Source organism: Ambystoma mexicanum, chromosome 3p (assembly GCF_040938575.1).
Source record: "Ambystoma mexicanum isolate Mex_15411 chromosome 3p, UKY_AmexF1_1, whole genome shotgun sequence".
In the NCBI taxonomy this organism is placed as follows: Eukaryota; Metazoa; Chordata; class Amphibia; order Caudata; family Ambystomatidae; genus Ambystoma; species Ambystoma mexicanum.
Window position 1 is genome coordinate 21,432,269 of NC_090925.1, and position 16,277 is coordinate 21,448,545.

The 16,277-nt window shown below is 48.0% G+C and overlaps 1 protein-coding gene across 13 annotated transcripts in view; it reads left to right on the forward strand.

The window, feature by feature from the left end:
• The window catches only part of LOC138580086 (protein FAM118A-like), a 1,834,209-nt gene that overhangs the window by 151,435 nt on the left and 1,666,497 nt on the right, over nucleotides 1-16,277 (forward strand). The gene's annotated exons all lie outside the window — the stretch shown is intronic.

Genomic DNA, 16,277 nt, shown 5'->3' on the forward strand with positions numbered 1-16,277 from the left:
GGGTGAGGCTTTCTTTCTTTGTCAGGATTTTGGCTTGTAGCGTGGCAATTTTGCCTAGGAGTGCTTCCTGGATGTTCGTGCACCAGTGGATGTCTTTATTGCAAGTGTCTGGAATGGGGGAGGGTGATTCGAGTTCTCTCAGGATATTGAAGAGCTCTTTGGTATTAGATTTGGCGTTGCTGATTCTTTCATTGTACATGTTTTTTTTTAGACTGGATGATGGCTGATTTATAGATGTTCGATGCTAGTGCGTAGGATGTCTTATTAATAGTGGATGGTGACTGTTTCCATGCTAATTCAGCTTGTCTTTTGGCTTTGCGGAGTGTTTTTAGTTTGGGGGTGAACCAGGAATTGAGGTGTGCTCGTGGTTTGGCTTTCCGAAGCTTGAGTGGTGCTATGGTATTTATGGCCTTAAGGATAGTTGTGTTGTATAAATCTACTAATTCAGTAGGGTTGGTCATGGTGGGTGAGAAGTCGATGATGGGTCGGAGTAGCGGGAGGAGTTTCTCTAGTGTGATATTTTTGTTGTTTCTTGTGAGTGTGGGTGGGGCATTGGAGGAGGGCCCTGGTGTTTGAGAGCCTTTGTTGATGGTGAAGGTAATAAGGTGGTGATCGGTCCAGGCGCATGGAGTGTTGGAGAGGATGGTAGTGTTGCAATTGAGGTCAGCTATCCAGTCAAGGATGCGGCCTTTGTTATGTGTGGGTTGTGCGATATGGTGGGTGAGTCCTAATTCTGAAATAGTGTTGGCGATAGTGTGAGCTTTGTCATCTTTCTCATCATTGAGACCTAGATTAAAGTCTCCTAGGATAAGTAGTCGAGAGTTAGGTTTGATATTGTTAGAGAGTAGAAGGGCTATGTCGTCATTGAAGGATAGTATGGGGCCTGGTGGTCTGTAGATGAGGTGGATGGTGATGGTGCTTGTGTGCGTTGTGGATAGTTTGAGGGTGAGTAATTCCGCTGATGTCAGTGATTGGTTTTGTATGTGTCTAATGTTGATGGAGCTTTTTGCAATAACGGCTACTCCACCACCTTTAGCTGTTTGTCTGTCTGCACGGTAGATGGTATAGTCATTGGGTATAGCAAGTGATAGAGAGGGGCCAGATGCTGGGTGGAGCCAGGTCTCTGTAATAGCTATGAAGTCGAGATCATTGACGGTAATAATGTCGGCAATGTCTAAGGCATGGGCGACTACAGATCTCGCATTGATGAGTGCACCTTTAATGGTTTCGGTGGTGATGCATGATTTTTTGATGTGGGTGCGGGGGGAGGGTGCGATCAGGCCGTGTGATATCTGGTCTGTCGGAAGTGTAGGGCGTGTGCAGTGGGGGGCAGATTTGGTTAAGGTTATGTTTTGTTTGTTGCCTAGATTGGGGATGGATGCGGGTGTGTGTGTTCTGGATCTGAGTCGGGTGAATCTCGATAATCCTGAGCAGGGATAGGATCTGCTGGTAGTGAGGTTCGTGATAGTGGGTTGGCCGATGGGAGTAGTTTGTGATGCTTCTTGGGTGCTGGGGGTGTCTGCTATGCGATGAGAGTCAATGGAGGAGGTAGGCTGGAAGGGGTTGATGTTGGGTAGGAAGGGGGTGGGGCAGGGTATGGGATAATGTCTGGGGCAGGCTAGTCTGCTGAGGCCGTTGGAGTGTAAGCGAAAGTGTGACCCTGTACAAGGGGTGTCATGGGGGACCAGGCAGAATGGGAACATAATGAGGAAGGTCCAGGTTATCATTTCTGAGTTTAGAGGGAACTGACGCACAAAATCGTCAGAGAGAAGCTAGTGCGCAATGTTAGTACACAATGGTGCTGCAGTGAGGGTACTAGCGCAGAGAATCGGAGAAATGCTAGTGCACAGTGCTGATACCCAGTACTAATACGCAGTGTACTCTAGGCGACCATAAGGCATTACACAATGTTACAGTGGTCTCTAAGCGACCATAAGGCACCACACAATGTCACAGTAGTCTCTAAGCGACCATAAGGCACTACACAATGTTGTCACAGTGGTCTCTAAGCGACCATAAGGGACTGCACTATGTTACAGTAGTCTCTAGGCGACCATAAGGCACAACACAAGTGGTCACAGTGGTCTCTACGCGACCATAAGGCACTACACAATGTGAGCAATAGTCTGTGTTATACCGTACTGCGAGAACAGGGTTCAGTGAAGGCTTGAAACAGTTCACAGTGGTCTCTACGCGACCATAAGGCACTACATAAGGCACTATCATACGGCACTACACAATGTTACAGTGGTCTCTACGCGACCATAAGGCACCACACACACCACACATAAGACCCTACATAAGTGAAGCAAACGCGGCTAACATCGCAAGAGCGATCATACTATCCCGTCTCGATTATGGCAATGCACTATTGGTGGGGGCCACCAAGAAAGAGCTGCATCGCTGCCAGGTCATGCAAAATGAGGCAGTCCGTATTGTTAAGGAAATTAAATTTGGAAACCACATATCGGCTGCAAGGAAAGATCTTCACTGGCTCAGAATCGAAGAAAGAGTCCATTTTAAGGCCATGACGATCGTGCACCGATGCCTATATGGCACGGTGCCAGGATACCTCAAAGAGAAATTCGCACTTTATACACCTAGAAGAAACCTGAGATCAGCCGACTCAGGCCTCCTGGTTATCCCCAGGGTGAAACGAGCAGCAGGGGGGGGCCGTGCCTTCCCATTCATAGCAGCCAAATTTTGGAACAACCTCCCAGGGATTCTTAGATTAGAAGGTAATTATGGTAACTTCAGGAAACTTCTGAAAACATACCTCTTCCAATAACCTCCAGATATGTCAGGACCTCCCACTAGTATCTAGACGACCACCTGTTCTTTCCCCGAACTGTTTTTTTTCTTATGGCGATCTACAAGACTCTTCTCTCAGATGTTCTCCGCGCCCTGATGCCCGCGGGCTGTCGGCGCGTTACAAACACATAGACATAGACATAGACATATGCGAGCTTTCTGGACTGCTGGGGTGAAGTCTGGGTAGAAGGATCCGCTAGCGTTCTCATAAGTAAGGTCTCCAAGCTCCTTCGCTCTTCGGAGTATGGTATCCCGGTCCCGATGATTCACGACACGTGCGATTATCAGGCGAAGGTTTTGACCCGGTCTCGGCGTGATCTGTGACACACAATGTGCTCTTTCCACTAGAAATTGGGAGGACACCGGGGGACTCTGCAACATTTCCATGATCAACTTTTTCATGAAGACCTCCATGTAATGCTATGAGATTGATTCCGGGACCCCCACCAGTCTGATATTGTTTCTCCTTGACCTCGCTTCCAAATCTTCATTCTTATCTGTGATGGACTTTACCTTTCACCTCAGTTCCCTGAATGCTTGCATATTTTCATTACTAGTGTACTCCAGTGCACCGACTCGGGTGTTAACCTCGGAGGTCCTGCTGCTTTCTTTGTCTATGCGTTCCTGCATTCTGTCCACTTTATATGCCATTCATCTAATTTTGTGTTTATGGCAGCGAAGCTAGATCGCATTTCCGCTAGGACTTGGCTCAGCTCTGAGGGTGGGTCGCTCTCTCTCAAGCTGGGTGCCTCAGCACCCAGGTATGTGCCGATGTCATTGCAGGAGCCTTTTGCAGCACTGTTAGCTTGTTGCTGCCTTTATGTAGCCCCTCCTTTTGGGTGAATGGTAAGTGGGACTGCCGCTTATTTCCTTTCACCATATATCTTTTGACGGGGGCGCTTCAGTTGACCCCTAGCGCAGGGTCTGTGCTGCGAAGGGGGACGCACCCCTGATTGCTACCGGACCTAAGTCAGTTTGCGCTCAATAGCCCCTTGTCGTACTAGGTTCTTTCATAAATATGTTGCTGTGGTTTTATGGGGCTGTGGCTCTATCACGTGCAAGAGCTCCTCATATCAGTTGTGTTGTCTCCTTGGGGGCTTTATGTCCCCATAACACAGGCTTCCCCCCTGATCGCCAGTCATTACAGTTTAAATGTATGTATGTGTCCCAGCTGTGACTTTCTGGTGATAGTTCCCAGGATTGCTGCCCCCTATGTAATGCAGTGTCTCCCTCACTCATTGTCTTCAAGGGTGCCGCAGTTACAGGATGTTGTTCCCAGGGCCACTTGTAGAGCAGCAGTGATCCAGGGATCCGCAACACGGTTCGGTGCTGTGAGGCTTCTTGCCTTCAGGCCTCAGGGGGGTGGAGAGACGTTGTTGCCCCGGCCGGGCGGCCTGGCTTCAAGTCTTCATAATGTGCACACCGTCATCGGTGCTTGGTAGGGCCGGCAGGGCGTGGGTCCAGTGGTTGGATTCTGCCCTCCCAATGGTCACTTGGGAGCCGAGGCTGGCGTAGTATGAGGCTGCCTGTGGTCTTGTGATGAACGACGTGGTTGTGTGGGGTTTGGTTCACTCCTCTCTCAGCGGTAGCGCCCATGTCCCTGCGTCCCGCAAGGGGGGGATCAGCAACGTTGTCTCGAACTAAGGAGGGCTGATCCAGCAGGGGTGCAAGTTCCCTCCTCTCACGGCCACCAGGGTAGCAGCGCAAAAGAGGGGGGGGGCAGCCGGTGCGATGGTGCAGTCACCTCGAGATCCTCCCGCCTCTATAATCTTTTGTATTCCGGGTGGGTAATGCGCTGCCAGGACACCATGCGACACGGGGGCTTGCGGTCTGTTGTGTGATAAGTGCTGAGGGGACTAATGGGATAAACTGTGGATGTAGCCCACACAGTGTGACCAGCGTATTAACCGGCTCACCGTATGCCTGAGTTCCTGTGGCCTGCCACACTCCGGATGGGCCCTGCACTTCCAGGTCACTACATGGTTCTGAGGCCGGCGGGCTGTTCGTGCTGACGTATGTTGAGGGGATTGATGGAAGTGATTTTGGGTCTGGGAGATCCAGTGCAACAGAGGGATCCCGGGAACAGTGTGCCCCAAAAGCAGTTAGACTGAAGTGCTCATTCCTCACTCCTCCCCACAGGGCCCCCAGACGATGCGGTGGGCTGCAAGTTTCCTACGTCCTCCATGCTGCATGCGGTTGTTTCACCTCGCCTTCGCCGACAGGTCAGTCGCTGGGGCCAGGCCGGGAGGACCATCAACTCCTTAACACTCTTCTTCCCTCTGAATCGGTGGTCCTTTCATCCTTGGACTGGAGTCAGTTACTAGAGGGCTGCAGGCCCTCTCTTCCTGCCCATCAGGGAATGTTCAGCGACCTTGGGGCGGAGGTCTCTTCGTTGCTCGGTCTGTCCCCTCAGTCAGCGGGGCATCCAACCTCCTCCCCGCCATCCAGCTCGCCGAACCAGTGCGTCCGGCGCCTCCAGGGGGCCATGGGCTACGGCCATCCTCTTTTCCCTCTGCGCCACGCGCCGGCCGTAGCACCTCACTCCTCCTCATGGGTTGCCATCATGTGTACTCAGCCATCACGGGCACCACAGCCCACAGCGGTTGGGGAACGCCACTTGCTGCCGATGCCCTCTCGGATGTTTGCCGTTCGGCTTGGATGCGCACAGGCACTTGTGTGGAAGCCACACCGAGCTGCGCTCCCAGGCCTCCAATGTCCCGGGCCCCTCCTCCTCAAAGCTGTTTAACGGTTCTCTGCAGGTTTTAAGACTTTGATAAGGTGATGTTGGGGTCATATGCTGCTTCCTCACTGCTCTTGGAATCACACAACCTCTGATGGACCACATATCTTCCTCCCCTCAGCAAGGTCTGGTGCGGATCTCACAGAGACGCGGCCATCTTGGCTGCAGGCTCTCTAGCGCCCCCCTCATATGGGACATTTGATGCTGTTCTCTTTTGTTAGAAGAAAGTGCCTGGTTGCTGATGCAAAACCTTTTTGATAGAATGCTTCTCATGTGGGGCATTTGATGCTTGTCTCTTTTGTTAGTAGATAGTGCTTGGTTGCTGATGCAGAACCTTTTTGATACAATGCTTCACATGTGGGACATTTGATGCTGGTCTCTTTCGTTAGGAAAACGTATTTGGTTGCTGATGCGGAAACCTTTTTGATAGAATGCTTGCCACAAGTGTGATACTAGTTTCTATTGGTAGTAGAAAGTCCTTTGTTGCTGATGTAGAACCCTGATGATAATAACCTTCTCATGTGAGGCCTTTCATGCTGGTCTCCATTGTTCGTGAGTTGCTCCATTGGTAGTAATGTATCTTTGCGGATAGTGAAGCCGATTGATATGTCAGACCTCGGTTGCTGTATCTAGTTGCTAGTAAGATGTCTCTGTGTAAGACTGATGGATGATGTCACTAGTTGGCTGAAGAGGTTGTATTGTCATACCTCTGTGTGCACTGTACTGGCATAGTTTAGACCACTGATGCTGACACTTCTGAAGTGCCATGCACTTTGTTCAAGATTTTTGATGTTGAGCCAGCTTGAAAGTGACCTGTGCCTCATGGCAGAGCCATGCATCTGGCCCCTCTTTGCAGTTGTTGTCACCCATTTTACCTTGTTATATTGTCCACCAATGGCAAACAGGGATTCGACAAAGCATGAACGGAAGTATTTCTAGTTCCCATGAAGGTTAGCAACAAATCAATTTACACTTTACAATGCTGGCTTGTACTCAAAATGTCTTTAATGGAAAGTCATGAACTATTAACAGTGTGTAGTCTTGACTATTTTGGCAAGTAAGGTGCTTGTTGGCAGCCCTTCACCGGACATGTATTGACTTTCAGTATGCTTTATATTACTGAGGGCAGTGCACAATTCTAAAGAATGATGCACGGGGTCTGTTGGCACCATTCCTTTTCACTGGATTGCCTTTTTCCCAGGGCATCATCATAAAAACAACATTATCCCGCCAAAAATGGAACATTCTCTAAGAAATCTTTGTGGTGTAAGTCCTTGCATTTAACACCAAGAACCTGTACACCGCAGATATGCTTGAAATTTGAGCTGTGCACAGCACACACCAAAGTAAAACAATCTTTGTTTATTGTAATATCTTGAAGACAGAAGAATGTGCAGTCCATTCATGAATTAAACTCACTATGAATGTAGCAGTGGGAGGTTCACATGTAGGTTTTGCCATGCCTGATTGCCTGTCTTTGAGAATAGTTCATTTCAAGGCCTGTATTAGAACGCTTGCATTGAACTTGGTAGGAGGAGCGATTGTTGCATTTTCTTGGTAATGTGAACGTCAGGAGGGTTCAGCAGTAGCTGAGTTCTACCGCATGTGATGGCATTGACATGGCAGCTCAAGCAAATGATTGTTATTTAGCTACAATAGAAAAGTCAATACGAGGGATGATTTTATGGCCTTGCTCTTTAAACATAAGGAAAACTGGCTTTACTGGGTGTCTATTTTCAGATACGTAAAGTAATACAACGTATATTGTTAAGGTTTCGTATACTGTGAATGCAAAACAACATGGCAGTATCTTACACTTCTCTGCACGAGTAAGCAGGCTGATGACATTATGAACTTCCAGGTGGTGACTTCCCTTCAGCCTTTTAGCAACGTGACCTGATTAGAACCTCTATGACACTACACACACAACGACTCTCTGCCCTGGCCAGACCCTGCCACTCCTTGCAATTGTTGACCATAAAATATAGGTATACTTTGTTATACATCCTTCACTTACATTGTTTCCCTTACAGCATAAGTATTCGTTGGCATACATTGTTCAGTTCTTTCTCGCTCCGTGCATTGTAAAGCCTAGCGATTACTACTGTAACTAACCAGCTGCCAACTGCTCCCCTTCACAGTCACAGTGCATTGTTGTGCACCCTTTCTTACCGTGCTCTGCTCATGGCACTTTACACTGGGATGCATCTGTGTGAGTAGTACTATAATATACCTTTCATCAACTGACAGGCCGTAACCACGCCCTAACTGGATGTCCCGCCCCTTTGGGTTTCCATGGCAACGCTGGTCCCTCCTTACCGGATGTCCCTGTGCTGTAGTAACATCATGTGTTGTATTTAGGGGCGTGTTGGTGTAGGAAAGGGCGTTTACCGGTGGTGATGTCATGGATGAGGTAATATTTTGGGGCTAAGCGTGGTCCAGCAGGGATGGTGACATAACGGGTGTGTCCCTGAAGTTTCCCCTAAGGCCTAACCTAATAGTGACGTCATGCATTGTTTTAGGCGTGTTGGTGTAGATAAGGGCGTTTCCCGGTGGTGATGTCGCGTATGAGGTAATATTTTGGGTTAGGCGTGGTCCAGCAGGGCTGGTGACATCACAGGCATGTCCTTGAAGTTTTCCCTAAGGCCTAAACTAACAGTGACGTCATGTTTTGTGTTTAGGGGTGTGTAGGCGTAGATAAGGGCGTTTCTCGGTGGTGATGTCGTGCATGAGGTAATATTTTGGGTTAGGTGTGGTCCAGCAGGAATGGTGACATTACGGGTGTGTCCCTGAAGTTTCCCCTAAGGCCTAACCTAACAGTGACATCATGTTTTGTGTGTAGGCGTAGAGAAGGGCGTTTCCCGGTGGTGATGTCGTGTATGAGGTAACATTTTGGGTTAGGCGTGGTCCAGCAGGGCTGGTGACATCACGGGTGTGTCTGTAGAGAATGTATTTATAGAATGCTGGGGCACGCGAGCCATTCTCCTTGTTTTCGTACGGAACTTGGTTCGCGTGACCCAGTGAACGGTTGGCACAGTGAGATGTAGGAGGGCACGGCGGGCCCCTTTGCTAAATAAACTTACCTTGGCTTCGACATCCTTCGCCTCCGCCTTAATCCTTACATTGGCGATGAGGACGAGGGGGCCCGCCAAGGATCACTGACGGCCGCGGTGAGCGAGAAGTAAACTCGCTGCCGTCGTGAGAGGCCGCCCGCAGCGCCACCCCAGCCCCTCCCTGCACACGGGCCTCGCCAGTGCGGAAGGCTGGAGGTCCAGGGCTGGGTGGAGCGGCAGCGCTGGTAAGGCTACCGAACCAGCATCCGGGACCCAGCAGGGCCGCTTGAGCAGCAGTGCCCCCAGGCAGCACACATCGAGGTGAGGAGGAGGGGAGGCAGGGGCGGCTGACGGCTCTGGAGCTCAAGAGGGATACACCCTCAGCAAAAAGGGAAAACAAGCCCAACTGGCCCCAGAAAGAAAAAAAAAGAGGAAAAGGATTTTGAAGCAAAGGAAGCTTTATGTGACAGCTTCACAGCACATGAACATTGATGTTGCTCACAGCTTGTAAGTGCTGCAATTGAGTATAAGAAAGCCGTGGTGAAGGCATTTAGAGACAATTACAATATACTTTTGTGGGACAAACAAGCAAGGTTGTCTAGCTAGGTTGAGGAAGTGACAACTCATATTCATTATGGCTGCAGCTAGCATGGCCCCGCCCCCACCTTTCCTATCTGAGCCGGGAGCACCACCAATAAGGTGGGACAGGTGGAAGAAGATTTTTGATACCTACCTGGTAGCGATTGGGGGCGACAAATTTGCTGCAGGAAGGAAAGAAGCGATTCTTCTTCACAACCTGGGCACTGAGGGTCGTAGTGTCTGTGACGGGTTGCCTCAGCCCCCACTAGAGGGGCAAGGTGATATGGATCAATACGTTATAGCTGAAAGAAAATTGGAAATCCACTTTGAGGCAAAGAAAAACACTACATTTGAAAGGCACACATTCTTTCAAAGAATTCAGGAACCACAGGAGCCAGTGGAAAATGTTGTGGCAGCGCTAAGATCCTTAAGTCACACGTGTGAATTAGGAGTGCTGACCGACTCATTGATACGGGATCAATTAGTGCGTTGCACGAGCAACATGAAAATACAAGAGAGGTTGTTAACCAAAGATGTGACTTTAGAAGTGGCAATTGAGATCGCAAGAGGAATAGAACAGACACACAAATACATGTCCACGATGAAAAGTGAAAAAACAGAAGGTGAAGTAGCAGCTGTGAGAGCATTCAAGAAAGTGAATTTGAGCAGGGAAGTCAAATGCTACAAATGTGGTAGCAATCGCCATATATCTACGAGCACGTTTTGTCCTTTAAAGAACATTTTCTGTTTGAAGTGCAAGAAAAAAGGACATTTCGCCAGAGTATGTAGAGAATCAGGACAAGTGCAGTGCATAGGGTCTAGTGCAAGAATCTCAGAGCAAGAAGAAAACGCACAACGTGAGATGAAGGAGACATTGGGCATCTACAATAGGCAACTCTTTGGGCAACAATACTTTAGGCGTGCCTGAAGCATGGGGAATGAGGGAGCAGACATAACAGCTCTCATTTGTTGTTTGCTTGGCTGTTGCGCTCATATCCGCATACCATTTATTTGTCTGGTGGGGGTGTCGCGGGTCTTCCATTTTGTCCAGTCCTAACCCATAATACTCATCATACTTCCTCCTCCCCGCCTCCCTTTTTCGTCTGTTATTTCTTTGCCTAATGAACTTCCCGGCTTCATGGGCGATGGACAAAGTGGGCCCCCCTTTCTCCTTCCCGCCCCCCTTTGCCCAATCATCATATAATATTTCATATGTTGATGTCATTTTTTCATTTTCTTCCTTTATGTTATCTAACAGTGTGTTCTTGGTTACGGGGGCAGGCTGGCTGGTGGGGGTGTTATACATCCAGGATATGGCAGAGGGGTTTCGATCATTTAGACTGCGGGCATTGTAATTAGATATTTTTGGCGGGGACACCGTGCTGTTTTGCATTTTTCCCTGCAGACCTTCATTTTTTTGAGATGACAGCATTGGATGGTGTCGTATAATATCCCCATACAAGTTTAGTTCCATCCCATACCAAAAAATCACCTTCTTTAGTATTTACACTTGCTGTTGCATTAGTCACATTAGTGCTGTTAATCCCTCCCCCCTCGTTCATCTCAATAGAGATGAACGCTATGAACCAATACGTAACCAGGCAAAACATGATTGTAAAAAACAATGTAATGCACACAGATAATCCACACTCATACGAATATCTACATCTCTCAGCTAACAATTCTCTATATCTGATAAATCTATCCGTTGCAGGCTGCCCGTTAGATGCCATGGTAGCTCCTGTTTGAGATATAAAAGTGCATTAAGTGCATGCATGTAAACATTTTGTTGGCACTACCAGTGCCGAGATATATTCAAAGGGAATGGAAGTGGGTAGGGCAGTAGGGTTGGGGATGTACAGACAAGGGAGCAGACACTATACATTTTTATCACATTATTAGGTGCATATTAGTTCACTTTTTTTTTAATTTTTTTTTAAATACCCTTAAATGTAATTATTCTGGTTAACAACTTTCTCAATCAGGTGCATTTCCGCCACACACACAAATGTTCATATTCACTCATTATTTTCATTTGCATTGTTTGCTGTTGTCTGTGCCCCCTCATCCACTTCTTCCTGCACACTATTATATGCTCTCCGTACATCTGTCAAATGTATCCAATATTTGAGGCCCTTCACTTTTACAGCCGTAGGGGTGCAAAACACCACTTCGTATGGGCCATGGAACCGTGGTGCATTCCACTGGCGCACAAAGCTCCGGACATAAATGAATTCACCCGGCATCAGTTGTACCCGTGTTTCATGTTCCGTACCCGACCCTGTTGTGATCCCCTCTTATCTCGTCAATGGTGGTGAAAGCTGTTTTGATATTGCGCGCGCTGCCCTTGTTAATTTTTTCAAGTAATCTGTGAACTCATCTCCCAATATCGCAGCGCTTCTGTGTGCATCTGAGTGTTCGCGCAGTGGGGAATGTGCTGTGTGCATTCGTCTCCCAGTCACGATTTCGTGCGGGGACAAATGGTGGTCCTTGCTTGGCTGATTTCTCATCTCAAACAGCGCAAGGGGCAAACAGTAAATCCAGTTCTTTTTTAATGAGAAGCATAGTTTCGATAATCTTCCTTTTAACAGGCCGTTCATTTTTTCTACAACGCCATTACTTTGAGGATGATAAATCGAGCACAATTTATGCTTTATTCCCAACAGTGTCGTTACTTCCTTGAAGAGTTTGTTCACAAAGTGAGTGCCGTTGTCTGAGCGAATCACGTCACAAATTCCCCAGCGCGGAAATACTTCCCTCACTAGGAACTTTGCAGCGCTTTTAGCATCAGGTCGTGCACATGGGCCTGCTTCCACCCATCTTGAAAATGGGCACACAACCACAATCATGTAACGTGCCCCATTACACCTTCCTCCCATGTCTGCATAGTCAATGTGCAGTTCTCTGAATGGCCCAATCGGTTTTGGAATTGTTCCCCTTAGTGTACGTAATGTCATTGCTGAGCTGTATATCTGGCATGTTGTGCACTCTATTGTCAATCTAGACAGCTGCTCCTGAAGACAGGGTACGAACCACTCTTCTTGTATTTCTGCTGCAATGTGTTGCTTCGTGTTGTGTGCTGGGAAGTGTAGTTGTTGAAACGCTATTTCTAATAACTTTACTGGCATCACCACTTTTCCTGAGTTATTCTGTCGCCAGAGTAAGTCTGTTGCTGATTGGCTGCACCCTCGTTTCACCCACATCGTCTTTTCATCTGCACTTGCTCCTTCCTGTAACTCTAGTATTTGTGATATAGGCATTGTATTGTACCCTTCTGGAAGCTCCTCGCTTGTCTTGTGCTGCAGCATGAACTCACCTGCTTCATATATCTCAAAGTATGAGGCTTCTTTGGCTGCCGCGTCCGCTGCCGCGTTTCCCAAAGACACAACGTCTGTGTTGGCCGTATGTGCTTGGCATTTCACTATTGCTACCACTGTGGGATCTCGTAGGGCTTCAATTAACTCCTTCAGTAATTCTGCATGTTGTACTGGAGTCCCATCTGCTCGTCGAAACCCCCTCCGCCCCCATCTGGCCAGACCTCCATGTACTGTTGTCATGTAAGCTGAATCTGTGTAAATTGTCACTGCGCACCCTTTAGCTACATGTAATGCTTCTATCAGGGCAATGAGTTCTGCTGCTTGTGCTGAGAAATGTGATGGAAGGCAGTACTGCACTAGTGTTCTCCTGTGTCCATGTCAATCGATGCTGACCCGTCTACAAAGTACACTTACCCCTCGCTCAGGGCATTCTCACACACCACTGTGTCCTCCCCTCTCTCTCCTGTTTAAGTTGCACAGTCGTGTTCCTGCATGTCCTCTAGTGTGCACGCTTCTATAATGAAGGTTGCTGGATTCACTGTCCTACATTGCACCACATGGATATTGGCGCTGGACAATATTATTTCATAGGCTGTTGCCCGCTGTGTTGTCAGTGTACTCTTTGACCTCTCGAGTATTGCAAATAATGAATGCTCCACAAACAATGTCACAGGGCATCCCATTACTATTGTGGCACTTTTCTCAATTGCGAACGCGACTGCAGCGAGTGATTGCTCGCACGCGAAATGTCCTTGCATCACAGCATCCAAAGTGCCACTATAGTAAGCCAATGGTTTGTGTCCTAGGGACGTCTTTTGTGTCAATACAGCTGTCATGAGTGTCCCCTTGCAGTGTGAGAACAGGTAAAATTTGCGTTCATAATCATGGTTAGCGAGTACTGGAGCACTCGAAATCAACTCTTTTAATGATTTGAATGAGGCGCTCATTTCTTCTGACCATTCTATTTTCTTGTTCTCTTGTTGGGCCTCCTTGAGCGCTTGCAGTAAGGGTCTGGTGTATGCTGCATAATCTAATATCCATGCTCTACAATAGTTGCACAATCCCAAGAATTTCTGCATCTCCTTCACTGTTGTGGGTTCTCTTACTGATCTTATTGCTTCTACCCTATCGGGGATTATTCTTTTTCCATCTTTTGATATTAGCTGTCCCAAGTACAGGACCTCTGTCAGACAATATTGTAGCTTTTCTTTGTCTACTTTGTACCCGTTATTAGCCAACAGGGTTAGGAGTGTTATAGAATCTCTTCGGCATGTCTCTTCATCCTGTCCACAGACGAGTAAATAGTCTACGTACTGAATGATTGTGCTTTCAACTGATAAGTTTCCTAAGTCTTCATGTAGTATGCAGTTGAATATGCTTGGGCTCTCACAGTATCCCTGTGGTAATCTACAATTTTCATATCTCTTCCCCCCCAGTGTAAATGCTGTCAGGTATCTGCTCTCTTCTGCCAAGGGGATGGAGAAGAATGCGTTTTTCAAATCGACCACTGTGAAATGTGATGCCGTTTTTGGGATGCTGCATAATATTGATGCAGGGTTCGGGACCAAAGGGAACTCTTTCTGTATTACATCATTTAGGGGGCGTAAATCCTGGATCATCCTCCAAGCCCCTCCCTTTGCTTTTTTAATCGGGTAAATACATGTGTTGCATGGGGAGTTTGAAGGCACTATTATCCCTTGTACTAGTAGTGCATTTATTGTCTCTTTTATCCCTTTTTCAGCTTCACGGGACAATGGATATTGTTTCACTCAGGGTAGAATCACTCCTTGTTTGAGCTTTATTATTACTGGTTGTACTCCATGCAACAATCCCACGTCATGGGGGCCTGCTGTCCACAAATTATTTGGTACTAACCTCATGTCATCATCGAAAAATGAGGGTGGTGCTCCCACCACCGCCATCAGCTGGACAGGAATCTCTTTAGCCTGAATAAAAATGTCACAGGGCATTGCTATTTCCATTACTATTTCGCCATCACCTTCTAAATCTGAAAAGAGATCCTCATCAGTTAAGTCTCGCAGGGCAATATTAGCATTCGTACACAGTACTGTGCGCCACTCACATCCGTCTATGTCCATTCCAATCACAGAGATCCTTTTTGCGGATACCTGCACAGCACGTAAGTCTAATGATACCACTGATCCTGGTGCCATGTCTCGGTGCACTATTGGGCGGAAGAGGAACTCTGCCGGTATTCTCCAATCCATTCTTTTCAGCTCAGGAACTATGAGGGCCAGCGTTTTTAGTCCTTCAATAAACATTCTCTCGTCCACTGCAAACCACGTATTTCTGGTGCGGTTGTGTGAGCCTGTACTACCAGCATTACACGTAATGGGCATATTCCTGGTGTTGAACACACTATACCTCTCTCAGTAAATGATATCGTCATGTTGAGTTTGCTAAGAAGATCCCTCCCTAGTAAATTTATTGGCGAATGTTCATAATACAGTAAGGGTGTTTTTACAGTTGCACCCCCTATCGTCACGTCCAATGCTTCTGTTTAAGGAACTTCAATTACAGCCCCAGAGAACCCCTGCGTCTCTAACTTCCGGTTAGATAACGGGAACCAGCCCTCCCTAATACATGATTTCTCTGCTCCCGAATCCACCATGAATATGAACTGCTTGTCTCCTATCTGCGCCCCTACCAATGGTTCCTCTGCTGCATCGTAGGTGGTAGATAGAACTGGACACGCAAGTGTTCTCTGTGGGCTGTCCTATGCGGGGTGTCTCATTGCCCCTCCTTGGTTGAACACACTCCCTGAAACCACTGACACGCCACTATAGGGTGCTGGTGCTCCGTTTGCTGTCGTCGCGAAAGGGTTGCCTGGCGTGTAGTGCATATTGTCATTGTTTTGTGGGTGATTCTGTGTTCTGTATTGGTGTCCCTGCTGTTGCTCATTGTACCCCTGCCCTCGGTTCCTTTGTTGTTGTCCCATTGGGAGACCATATGGGCTCCCCGGATGGGGATGGCCATAGTGTTCTACCTCTGGAAATCCACTGTTTTGTCTGCTTCTGCACTCCCTAGAGTAATGTCTCCACCTCCCGCAGTTCCAACAACTCCCTTGCGCACCTCTGGGGCCCTGCCATCCATTTCCTCCCATTCCCCCGTACCCTTGCCCACCTCCTCTTCGGCCCCTGTACCCACCTCGTCCCCCTCGGGGGGCCCACTCCTGCCACTGCGGACCTCCGCCCTGCTCTTGCTCGTTCCACTGCCGCTGTCCTGCTCCTGCCCAATTAGTTGCCATCCTTCCTTGTATTGCTACCAGCCCCTCCTCTTCCTCATCTCCCTCCCTGCTGTGTGGGAGCGCGGCTACTGCTGCTGCGACCTTCACCAACTTTGTTTGTACTAGTTTTGCTTCGTCTGCCAATCTTTTCTACGCCACCTCTTTCTCCCTCTCTTTTATTCGCTTACAGTGGTGCACTATTATGCTTTGAATCTCTGGCCATCCTTTTGCTTCAATACCTGCTATTTTGTTGAGTGCCTTTTACACCTCTTTTGGGAGCCCCCTCTTTATAATGAAGTAAAATAACGATGTCGATTGATACCAGGGCGTGCCCGTTTCTGCTCTCCACATCTCTTGGACCCGAAAAATGTAATCCATAGCATCTTCCCCGTCATTCATTGTACATTGCATTACTGACTGTAAGTCTGGGGTATCTGGAAACGTTTCCCGCAAAGCATCCCACACCCTTGCACGCACTGTGTTAAAGGAGGCCCCATCATGGCGATCGCAGTCTAACGTTAATCCCGGGG